At 33.4% G+C, this 13,269-nt stretch overlaps 1 protein-coding gene and 1 non-coding gene across 10 annotated transcripts in view; both read left to right on the forward strand.

Moving 5' to 3' along the window:
- Positions 1-13,269, forward strand: part of SNTG1 (syntrophin gamma 1) — an 878,369-nt gene that overhangs the window by 305,538 nt on the left and 559,562 nt on the right. The window lies entirely within an intron of this gene.
- LOC123575345 (U6 spliceosomal RNA) lies at positions 12,893-12,998 on the forward strand. Its single transcript, XR_006700643.1, has one exon. It is a non-coding gene; the product is annotated as a U6 spliceosomal RNA (small nuclear RNA).

The raw sequence follows: 13,269 nt of genomic DNA on the forward strand, positions 1-13,269 counted from the left end.
ATTGAAAATAACAGAAATCATACAAAGTCTATTCTCAGACTTCAACAGCGTTATGCCAAAACTCAAAAACATAATGAGATGTGGGACATCCTCCAATATTTGACAATTAAACAACACACTTCTAACAACCCATAAGCCAAAGAAGATGACTTAAGACTAACTTAAAAATATTTTGACTTAAATAAAAATGACAATGCAACTTATCAAAATGTGAGATGTGGCAAATGCAATGTCTAGAGGGTGATTTACAGCATTAACAACATATATTAGAGAAGAAGAAGATCTGAAACAATAATGTCAGCTTCCAACCTAATAAATTAGAGAAAAAGCAATTTTAGTCTAAAACAACATAAGAAAAATAAAGTAGAAATCAATGAAATTTTAAACAGGAAAATAATAGAGGAAAACAATGAAACAAAAATCTGTTTCTTGGAAAAGATTAATGAAACTGACAAATCTCTAAAAAGATTGAGAAAGAAAAAAAGAGAAGATGTAAATTACCAATATTACTATGAAAGAGGGGATGTCACTACAAACCCTGGAAAAACCAAAAGTACATTAAGGGAGTAATACTATATGTATAGCTTTACACATAAATGAACAAGTTAGATAATATGGATTAATTACATTAAAAGGATAAACTACCTCAACTTGTCCAATATCAAATACATAATTTGGGAGCTTTATTACTATTAAGAAAATAGAAAGTATAACATAAAAATTTCTCAAAAAAGCAATCTATAGGACCAGATCATTTCATTTGCAAATTCTACCCAACATTTAAGAGCAAAAATACAGTGGGAAAATGATAGTCTCTTTAAAAAATGTTGTTGAGAAAACAGGATATCCACATGCAAAAAAATGAAATTGGACCCATATCTCAGACCATGTATAAAATACAACTCAAAAGTATTAGAGACAAACATAAGACTGGACACTGTAAAACTACCAGTAGAAAATGGGGGGAAAACTATCTAACATTGGTTTGGGTAATTTTTTTTTTTTTTAATTTGACTCAGAAACCATAGTCAACAAAAGCAAAAATAGATAAATAGTGTTACATCACAGTAAAAAACTTCTGCACATCAAAGGAAACAAGAGTGAACAGTCAACCTTCAGACTGAGAGAAAATATTTGCAAGCCATACATCTGATAAGGGATTAATATCCAAAATACATAAGGAACTCAAAACAACTCTAAAGAAATAAATAATCTGGCCGGGCACGGTGGCTCAAGCCTGTAATCCCAGCACTTTGGGAGGCCGAGACGGGCGGATCACGAGGTCAGAAGATCGAGACTATCCTGGCTAATACGGTGAAACCCCGTCTCTACTAAAAAAATACAAAAAAACTAGCCGGGCGAGGTGGCAGGCGCCTGTAGTCCTAGCTACTCGGGAGGCTGAGGCAGGAGAATGGCGTGAACCCGGGAGGCGGAGCTTGCAGTGAGCTGAGATCCGGCCACTGCACTCCAGCCTGGGCGACAGAGCGAGATTCCGTCTCAAAAAAAAAAAAAAAAAAAAAAAAAAAAAAAAAAGAAATAAATAATCTGATTAAGAAACGGGAAAGGAACCTGAATTTCTCCAAACATAATACAAATAGCTAACAGATACATAATAAAACGTTCAACATCACTAATCACTGGGGAGATGCAAACTAAAACTACTATGAGACATGGCCTTATTTCTGTTAGAATGGTTGTTATTACAGAAAATACAAAAGACAAGCATTGGCATAGATATGAGAAAAGAGAACCCTCGTACACTAATGGTGGGAATGTAAATTAGTGCAACTATTATGAAAAACAATATGGTGGTTTCTCAAAAAACTAAAAAGAGAGTTACCATATGATCCAGCAATCCCACTTCTGGGTATTTACCCAAAAGATTTGAAATCAATATGTCAAAGAGAAGTCTGAACTCCTATGTTCATTCCAGCACTGCTCAAAATAGCCAAGTGATTGAATAAACTTTAGTGTCTATGAAGGGATGAATGAATAAAGCAAATGTAGTATATATGCAAAATGCAACACTATTTAGCCCTAAAATATGAAGTTCTGTTGTTTGTTACAACATAGATGGAGAATATTATGCTAAATTAAATAAGCCAGAAACACGAAAGACAGATGTCACATGTTCTCACTTATATATGAAATCTGAAATGAAAAGTTTAAAATAGAATAGAAAGGTGGTTATGAAGTCTGGGGACTGGAGGAAACGGGAAGACAATAATCAAAGGGTACAAAGCCTCAGTTAGAAGGAATACATTTGGTTTATTTTTTAAATCAGTAACACAAAATGCTGAATATGATTAATAACTGAGTGCTGTGCATTTCAGTTTTGCTGAGAGTAAGTTTCTCATGTTCTCACCATCATAATTGTTGCATATTTGAAGTGATAAATATGTTAATTAGCTTAATTTAGTCATTTTACATTATGTTGAACTATCATGCCACTTTGTACTCTATAAATATATTCAACTATAAATACAATTAAAAAATAAAATGAACACAAATTCTATGCAACCTCTTCTTGAAAATGAAAGAGGATAAAACTTACCAATTCATTTTAATGAAGCTAGCACTACTGTTCCAAAATTAGCAAAGATAGAATCAAAATAAGAAAAGGCAAAAATAAATAAACTACAGAGCAATATGTCTTGAAAATATAGATGTAAAACTGTTTTTTAAAATGTTGTAAAGTAGAATTAGGCAACATATATAGGAAACATACACTGTGACCAAGGGGTCTTACTACAGGCAAGCAGGCTGTTTCAACATTTTAAAAGCAATTAGTAAAATCCATGATTTTAGTAGGCTAAAAAGAAAAATCACCTGAAGAATAATTTGACAATTCAGCACACATTTATGATTAACAAATACTCTCAGAAAATTAATAGTGGGAAAGAACATCCTGAACTTAATAGAGAGGATCTACAAAGAAAAAAAGAAAAACTACAGCTAACATAATACATAATGGTGAAAGAGTGAATCTTTACCCTTGAGTTTAGAAACAAGGCAAGATGTTTACTCTTTTCAATTTTTGTGAACATAGTCCTGACATTTTTAGACAGTGCAAGATGACTTGGAAACATATGCATAAGAGTCTGAAGGAAGAAATAATATTGTCCCTATTTGTAGATCACATGATCACCTACATAGAAAATCTTAAGGAATATAAAAACTAACCTCCTAGAACTAATAAGTAAGTTCAGCAAAAAACACAAAAATACAGATAAACGTTCAAAAATTGCTTTGTATTTCTATATATTAGCAATACATTGAACCTAAAAATAAAATTCCAGTATTATTTACAATTGCTCAAAAAATGATAAAATGCTGTGATTTAAACTTAAAATATCTACAGGACTTTAAGCTGAAAACTCAACAATTCTGGTGCAATAAATAAAAAATGAAAATAAAGTCATACTGTGTTCGTGGATTATAACACCCAAAATAGTGAAGATGTCATTGTCAAATGGATATATAAGTTTAATGAAATTCCTGCAAAAATTTTAACTAGATATGTTGTGGATATAGATGTTATTGTTGTAAAATTTATAGTCAGTCAAAAAAAATGTGATAGCAAAAACAGTTTTGAAAAGAAAGAATAAAGTAGGATGGATCATTATACCTGATTCTCAAGATTATGGCACACAGTTATCAAACTATGTGGTATCAGCAGAGGGATAGGATACATAGATCAATGGACCAGAATAGATGCTCCAGAAATAGTCACATACAAATATGACCAGGTGATTTTTGACAAATATTCAAAAGCAATTAAATGGAGGAAGGATAGTCTTTTCAAAAAATGGTACTGGAGTAATTGGATATCGACAGGTAAAAGTAAACCGTGATTTAAACTTTACTCCTCATGTAAAAGAAATAGATAAAGAAAACTTCAAAATGGAACATAAATTTAACTTCAACCTTTAACTTTATAAAACTTTGAGAAAAAAATATAGGAGAAAATACTAGGACCGAGAGTTTGGTTAAGACTTCTTAGACATGAACACCAGAAGCATGGTCTATCCAAAAACATCAATCAAAAATCAATTAAACACTAGCTTTGAAAATTCTCTGTTAAGAAGATGAAAGACAAGCCACAAGCTGGCAAAATAACCTTCAAACCACAAATCTGATAAAGAGCCCATAACTAGAATTTATAAAGTAATCTCAAAACTTCACTTAAAAAAACCCCACTAATTAGAAAATGGAAAAAAATAATGAAGACACATTTCACTAAAGGGGCTATATGGATGGCAAATAAGCACCTGATAGAATGTTAAACATTGCTAAACTTTAAGGAAATGAAACTCATCCTAGCAATATAATGTCCTACAATGTTAGGAGAGCTAAAGTAAAAGTTACTGATAATTCCAAAAGCTGGTGAAGAGAAAGAGAAAATGGATCGCTCATATATTTCTGTAAGGAATATAAAGTCAAAGAGCCCCTCTGAAAAAATATTTTGGCATATTTTAAATCAAACCAAACAGAAATTGACCATGTTAACCAGTGACTGTACTCCTGGGCATTTATTCTAGAGACATACAAATTTATGCTTACACAAGATCCATACACAATTATTCATACCAAATTCATTTGTAATAGCCAAAGCCTGGAAATAATCAAATGTTCTTAAATAGTTGAATGATTAAACAAACTTTTGTACCTCCATATCATGATATACTTTTCAGCAGTAAAAAGGAATGAACTAATGATATATACCAAAGCTTGAATGGATATGAAGAGCATTACGCTAAAGAAAAAAGGCTGTATCAAAAATTGCATACTGTGTGATGCCACTGAATGACAAAATGATTAAAATAGCAAGCAGGTTAGTGGATTCCATGGGTTAGTTGTGTGTGTAACTACAAAACAGTAGCATGAGGGAGATGTGGTCATGGAACAGTTTTTCAAAATAGTTCTGTATCTTCATTTGGCGTTGGTAACCAGAATCTAAACATGCAGTAAAATGGCATTGCACTATACACACACTTTGTACCAATGTCAATTTTCTGCGATGATATTTTGCCATAGTTACATAAAGTGCAACCAATGGAAAAAACTGGGTGAAGGGTACAAGCAACCTCTCTAGACTGTCTTTAAAACTTCCTGTGAATGTATACAAATTCAAAATAACAAGTTAAAATATGTTACATTTATAAAACCATATCCTAAATATTGCTACTACTAGTAATTCTAAATATTATCAAAACAAAACAAGATAAATTTATATTACAAAGTGACTAAAAATGACATCATGCCATCACTTCAACTTTTAAAAATGCTCCTTTGGGTCTCTTTTTCTGATAGATCATATCAGAATATTTTTGCTAGAATAAGAAAAGGAGGACAATAGCTAACAGGTATAAGCTACTATTAGTAGATGTGGAAAAATTGATAACATTGGCAGAAACGGTCATATAATATTAGACAAAATCAGTGTAAGGAAAGATGCAGGGGCATTGGGAAATTTCAGTGAAAAGTTAAAACTGAAAGAAGGTTAGCTTGGTTAGTTGACAAAAATTTAAGAAATGCTGACAAAATATACACTGTTCTCTACTGGACATATTTCAAAAGGAATTGAAATCAGCATGTCGAACAGATATCTGCACTCTCATATTCATTGCAGCTGCATCATAATAGCCAAGACATGGAAGTAACGGATGGAGGAATGTATAAAGAAAATGTGTAATATGTATATAGTGGAATAGTACTCCATCATAAAAAGAAGGGAATTCTGACACTCGCGACAACAGGGATGAATGTGGAGGGCATTATGTTAAGTGAAATGAGCCAGGCACAGAAAGACAAACATAACAAGGTTTCACTGGTGTGGGACCCGAAAACCTTGTTCTCATAAATAGAGTTAATATATCCTGCAAAACATCATGTTGTACTTGATAAATACATACAATTTTATCTGTCGATTTAAAATAAAAACAAAAATTGCGATATCAAAACAACAGGTTTTCTAATAAAAAAATGTACAGCGATCTGTGAGTGGAAATCAATCAACACATTTTTGTTGGAAAAAATAAATATCAAGGTCAACTATGCTTATTATTGTAATAAACTTGCTGCTTTATGGGGAATGCAGTTGACTAGTGGATTACGTGCGAAAGAAAAAGTTCATTAGATAAGAAGTATGTTAAGGATTTGAAAGACAATTATGATTCTCTTTCTTTTTACTTTGTAGGTTTTCTTTCCCTAAATGCATGGGAAGACAACGGTATAAAAGTATTCAAAATAAATGTGCTTCGGTTTTCTTATTTTCCTCCAAGTAAAATATGTTAGCTGTTTCTCACAAAAACTTCAGCCAAAAAAAAAAAAAAAAGAAAAAGAAAAAATGTTTCTAGCATTATTTAAATTCAAAGTAGATAATATTCTACCCATAAAGAAATTCAGACAGTTAAATAATCTTTTCTCAGTGAGTTTATAAACAAACCTAAGAGAATAAAGCCCAGTTATCTAAAAGAACAGTGTAGGTGTCTCTGTCCAACAGTGTGAGAGATTTTTGAATGGTCTTGGGAGTATGGAGGAGAGACTGTGCCACTTTAAAATGGTACAGTTTTACCTGGATGGCTTTTCTACATTACACAAATTTTCTTTTCCTAGTCTAACAGAGTGCCACTATAGATTATTATAGTATGCTATATTACTCAGTTATACTGAACACAGAAGTAACAAATTAAGAAGATATAATTTTTTTGAATAGAAAATAGACCATAACTGAATGTAGACAAACATTTCTTAATATTTATTTCTAATTAATATTTTAGTGACTAAGCTCTCAAACCCTCTCCTTCCAAGGTGTGATTCAGGTGCATTATTTTTATACATTTAAATTTTACAGGTGATATAAAGCTCTGAATGTTTACAGAAACTTTTTAATTATAAATTAAAAAAAATATATATGTATATATACAGATATAAAATAATATAATGAACTGAAATGTAGACATTACGCAGCTTCAACAAATGTCAATATGTTGTTAGTTTTGTTTCTTCTAGACCCCGCCCCATTCATTTCTCCACTACTTTCTCTGGGTTATTTGGAAGCAAATCCTAGATATCAAAAAACTTCCTCTTTAAGTAGTTCAGTGTGTGTATCTAAAAAATGACTTTTTGGTTTACAGCAATACCATTATCATAAATATTGCTTGAATACAAACAAGTACTTAGTATTTGAATTTCCCCAATTGTTACGGATTATTTTGTAATAATTTATTAAAATCAGAAATCTAGTAAACATTAAGAATCATACACTAAATCTCTCTTTCCTCACTCTTTATTTTATTACCTTTATTTCTTTTTTCTTGCAGTTCATTTCTTGAAAGAAACAGAACCTTTGTCTGATGGTGTTTCTCCCAGTCAGGATTTGTTTTCAATTGCTTTTTCATGGAGTAGGTTAACATGATCCTCTACTCTCTCTATATTTCCTGCTGATTTGTAATTGGAGCTCTAAGGTTGATAAAATTTGGGTTCCAATATCTTTGGCAAGAATACTTTATTGGCGATGTCATGTAAGTCTATCAGACGCCGTGTGTTAACTTTCTCTCTTTTCATGAATTTGGCCGTCATTGCTGATCGTTGATTAGATTTCTTATTTCATTAGCATGTTGAAGTGACATTCACTTATTCCCTAGCATACATTTAATGGAAAACATCATCTTACCAACTATTCAGGTAACTTGAAGGATAGACCTTATAGAAAAGACAGGAAAAAATGCTCAATTATTTATCTCTACTTTCAATATAATGACTTTTTCCCAAACTCTCCTTCAAAGAAGGCAAAAAGGGATTTTATTTTAGTACCCATTTAAATTCATAGTTTTAAACATATTTGCTCCATCACTTTAAAGATTCTCACTGATGCTAAAATAATCTCAAATTTGGCCAATAGGAACTTCTTCATATTGTCTCCTGAGTCTATATAATAGATCCTAATAGTATTTGGTAGTGTTTTATATTTTTTATAAGAGATTTTAAAGGTTATATATTACTTGCCCTGAAATTACCTATTTCTATAAAAAAAGATATTTAGAGATGAAACTCTGGGCACTCTGGCTACTCATTACTACTCAAACAGTCATGGTTTCTTTGCCTATTACAAGAAAGATGCAACTTTTTATTTTCAAGATGAGACACATCATGAGATCATATCCTGATTAAAATTGTTGAGCCACATGGATAGGAAGAATCAATATTATTAAAATGGCCCTACTGCCCAAAGCAGTTTCTAGATTCAATGCTATCCCTATCATACTACCAATGAGATTTTTCACAGAATTAGAAAAATGTCTAAAATTCATATGAAACCCAAAATGAACCCAAATAACCAAAGCAACCCAAGCAAAAAGAACAAAACTGGAGGGATCACACTGCTTGACTTCTAACTATACTACAAGGCTACTGTAAGCAAAATAACATGGTACTGGTACAAAAGTAGATACATAGGCCAATAGAACAGATTAAAGAACCCAGAGATTAAGTAACACATCAACAACCATCTCATCTTTGTGAAAGCTGGCAATAACAAGAAATGGGAAAAGAACTCACTATTCAATAAATGATGTTGGAATGACTGGCTAGCCATATGCATGAGATTAAAACTGGACCCCTTCTTTACGCCATATATAAAAATCAACTTAAGATGGATTAAAGACTTAAATGTAAAACCTAAAACTATAAAAATCCTAGAAGAAAACCTAGGATATATCATTCTGGACATTATTTCTGGCAAAGATATCATGACAAAGACTCAAAAAGCAACTGCAACATAAACAAACATTGACAAGTGGGACTTAATTAAGCTGAAGAGCTTTGCACAGCTAATAAAACTATCAACAGAGTAAACAGACAACCTACAGAATGGAAAAAAAATTGCAAAGTGTGCTTCTTATGAAATTCTGATATCCAAAGTCTACAAGGAACTTAAATTTGCAAGAAGAAAACAAACAACCCCATTAAAAGATGAGCAATGTTCATGGACAGACACTTCTCAAAAGAAGAAATACACATGAACAACAAGCATATAAAAAATGCTCAACATTATTATCATTAGAAAAATGCAAATCAAAACCACAATGAGATACCATCTCACACCAGTCACAACGGCAATTATTAAAAAGTCAAAAAATAACAGATGTTAGAGAAGTTGTGAGAAAGGGGAACGCTATATACAGCTTTTAGGAATGTAAATTAGTTCAGCCACTGTGGAAACCAGCTTAGCAATTTCTCAAGGAACTTAAAACAAAACTACCATTCAACCCTGCAATCACATTACTGAGTACATACCCGAAGGAATATAAATTGTTCTACCATAGAAACATTTGCATATCTATGTTCATCACAGCACCATTCAGAATAGCAAAGACAAGGAGTCAACCTAGATGCCCATCAGTGGAAGACTGGATGATTTAGTTCATTCTCACACTGTTATAAAGATACTACCCAAGACTTGGCAATTTATAAACAAAGAAGGTTTAATTGTCTTACAGTTCTGCATGACTGGAGAAGTCTCAGGAAACTTACAATCAGGGTGGAAGGGGAAGCAGGCACCTTGTTCACAAAGCAGCAGGAAAGAAAGTGTGTGCAAACGCTAGAAAAACTACCATTTATAAAACCATCATATCTTGTGAGAATTCACTTACTATCCATGAGAACAGCATGATGGAAACTGCCCCCATAATCTAATTACTCAGCTGTAAATGAGGACCAGTTGACAATGGAATTTCTCCTAATATCAGGGGTATCAGAATAATTTCTGATTTCTCTGCTCCACTTTCTCCTAGAGTCACTGCTGATATCACCAAGGATTGTTGCAGTGTGTGGTTCAGGCTTCCAAATATTTTAGGTTTGTGAGGATACTTCATTAATATTGTTATAGATGTTCTTCCTAGTTTTGTTTGTTCCTTTAATTATTCACTAGGTTTATACTGCTTATGCTGTTGTTTCATTTATTTCAGGGATCAGGGGAGAGTTAAAGATTTGGGGGTAGGTAAATCTACCATTATCTTTCCAGACCTTGGTCTCAATTTGATAGTATGCTCAGCAGTTAGAACAGCATCAAGTTAAAAACCCCAATTATCCTTTCTGATATAAGAACAACCTTTGAGCTCCATCGCATCTGAAAATTCACTAAGTAATTATAATCTTTTGGCTTCTGCAATGGGCAGGAAGTTGTAGGAATATTTGTAAGAACAGTTAATGCTAAAAATATTGGGGTTAATGGAAAGACATACTACAGACTCTCTTGGTGTTTGTGGAGAGAGCTCATTAATATGCCTGTTAGACTTTTGCAATGAGACATGCTTAGATATTTCCATTTGAAGGAAGTAAATGAACCAAAAAGGAAATACTATTTTTGCTCCTGAAATACAGACAAGGCTTTGCATATTGTTTACTTTCGCAAGGATTCCAAGCACTGTTCTTTTATTAAGTTGGTTTTGTATTTTTAATTTCAGTAGAAAGTGACAACAGGCTGAACTGCTTTTCTGAATATCGGAATTCACAATTTCTCCTTAATAATGTTTGTGGAATAAATGAGATTTACTTAGCTAAAAAATTTAAAATTCTAGTAAGTCTCTTTAGTTACATTTGAAATAATTTAAATTTTATGAACCATCCTGAATCCTGAACTCTACTTTTGCTTTGTGACTTCTTAGAACAAACTAAACCTGTCGCAAGATTTTATATATTATGTAAAAAACAATTTTGTAGCAAGAGAGCTCTCCTCTATGATTAGCAGGAAAGGCGGGAAACAAGCAGCACAGAGGGTCCTGGAGCCCAGTCGAGCTCCATCGTCCCTGACATTGTCTCAGCCCATAGTTAAGCAACACTTCAGTTCTTCATGTTGGCCATGTTCCCTCACCCATAAGTGCTTTATAGCATAATGTTTAAACAAAGAAAACAAGTTTATATAACATAATGCTTAAACAAAGAAAAGAAATTTATGCTTAAGTAATTTTGATTTACCAGTTTCTAAAATAGAGGTATTTCCCATGAGAGATTCATATTCGAATTTCATATTTTTTAATCTCAAGGTGATGATTTATATTTTTCTGTTTTTTTTTTCCCTAGCAATGAAGGGTGATAAATAGAAGAAAGGTAGTCTAGATGTAATTAAACCTTGATAAATTCAAACAGAGTCCACTGTAAAAAGCCGTTAGGGAGTTTATGAGGTCATAGGATAGTCTTCTCTTTCCTTGGGAAGTTAGAGTAAGTAGAAAGACAATTTCCTCTCAGTCTGGATAAAGGCTAGTGACAGAGTAAAAAGTTCTGATACACTTATACTTCCAGAGTTAATGTTTACATTTGTTTTGTGTTTTTAATTTTACAAAGTGTTTTGAAATATTGTGATTCATTAAATTTTTTTTTCCTCTCTAGCTACTGATTTATGTGAACCTACATTACATTTAAGGTCAAATATATAGAAAGAAGAGCAGAGAGTGTGAATGGCAATGGCTTGCCATCAGAGAGATACTTTGAGAAAGACAAGTTCAGACTGAATGTTACTAGGTGAGGTGACAGAATGGTTCGAGGTAAATGGAGGAAAAACAATATTTTTTTAATGTGTGGCAATATTCTGTTGAAGTTTAGTCTCTAGCCTGCCACAGTGACAAAGATGAAACTATGCAATATTTCTATGAATCTGTTTAGGGGCTGGAGTAAGGAGCAATCATTTAGGTGGGTGGTGTCTGATGTTCCAGTGGGCAGACATTCAGCATCTATGAAGCTTCTTCAAGGCCTTAAGTATTGCTTTTAGGTTTATGTGAACAGACTTTAATTTTCGCGAAGAGAAGAGTAAGGTGATGTCCCAGTGTGAAGAGGAAGTTGCAAAAACAGTTTTCATAGTGTGCCAACATGAACTAAGTTAGAACTATATTGATGAGCAGGGTTAATGATTCGTACTAGATGGGATAATAATGAACTTTAAAATTAAGCAGTAATTCCTCTTCTCAGCTTGGATGTGCCTCAGAGGATGCAGGTAGAACTCGGGAAGCAATAAGGATTCCACTGCCCAGCATTAACATACCAGTCTCAGGTTATCTGCTCACAGTCTTGAGGTTCTCACTGCAAACACTAAACCTTACTTCTGGAGTGATGGGGGATTTAGGCTGAGGCTCTGCCTTCTTTTATGTACCACACCTATATATACCTGTGGCTTGGAAGGGACATTATTTAACCCATGTGCCTCAGAGTTGTCGAAAATAAAGGCAAGAAGAAGTGGATATGCTTGGTTATGAGTTAAAGTGTGAATTCTTGTCATCACTACTAATCAATTAGGGAGGGCCTTTATCATTATCTTAAAAGTTTATTTTAAAAAATATTGTCAGAGAAGGGAAACGGATGTCATGTGATCATATCAGGCATCTATCTAACATGTTATTTCTGTTCATCCTAAAGTCATCCTACTTATTCTCATGTTTTATGGATTACTATTACTGATATTACTTAGTATTAATTCTTGGTAAATTTTTAAATTATGTATATGTGTGTGTGTCTTTGTTCATTTGAAATGCTTCAATTAAATGTCTGAGATATGGTAATTTCTAAAGAGCAGAAATTTATTCCTCATAGTTCTGGAAGCTGGGAAATCCAAGATGAAAATCCCAGCATTTGGTTAGTGAGGACCTTCTTGCTGCATCCTCACTTGGCAGAAGACAGAAGAGCAAGCTGGCTGCATGCTGCTATGTGAGGCATATGTTGTAAAGGACTTGGTTCCATTAACAGAGGAGGTGTTTTCATGGCCTAATTACTTCATAAAGGCCCCACGTCTTACTACCATCGTATTGGCAACACTGGAATTTTGGAGGGGACGCATTCAAATCGCAGCATACATATATACAGAGCATGTATGTATGTACTCTTAAGAACCCTTGCTTTCATGCTCATTTTGCAACACAGATACTAATATTGTAAAGACACAGAGAAGATTAGCATGGCTCCTAGGCAAGGATGATATGCAGATTCATGAAATATTTCATATTTAATAAATAAATACATAAAGGAACTTTTGTCTTCCCTTCCCTCAAGCCTCCAATGTTCTTGAACCTTCTGGCTGTTAAGAAGCCTGTTCAGGAGTGAGAATCTGGTCATTAACCTACACCCCGGTCAGCTCATCCCCAAAGCCCTGGAGGCCAGCAACAGGTAGGACAAATCTAGATTGGGACTCTCACTGCCAGTTAATCCGTGAAACTCTGGGCAGCTCACTCTCTCTGAACCTCACTTTTCCCATCTGTAAAATGAAATGCTCCCTCCTAA

This window comes from Macaca fascicularis, chromosome 8 (genome assembly GCF_037993035.2).
Source record: "Macaca fascicularis isolate 582-1 chromosome 8, T2T-MFA8v1.1".
In the NCBI taxonomy this organism is placed as follows: Eukaryota; Metazoa; Chordata; class Mammalia; order Primates; family Cercopithecidae; genus Macaca; species Macaca fascicularis.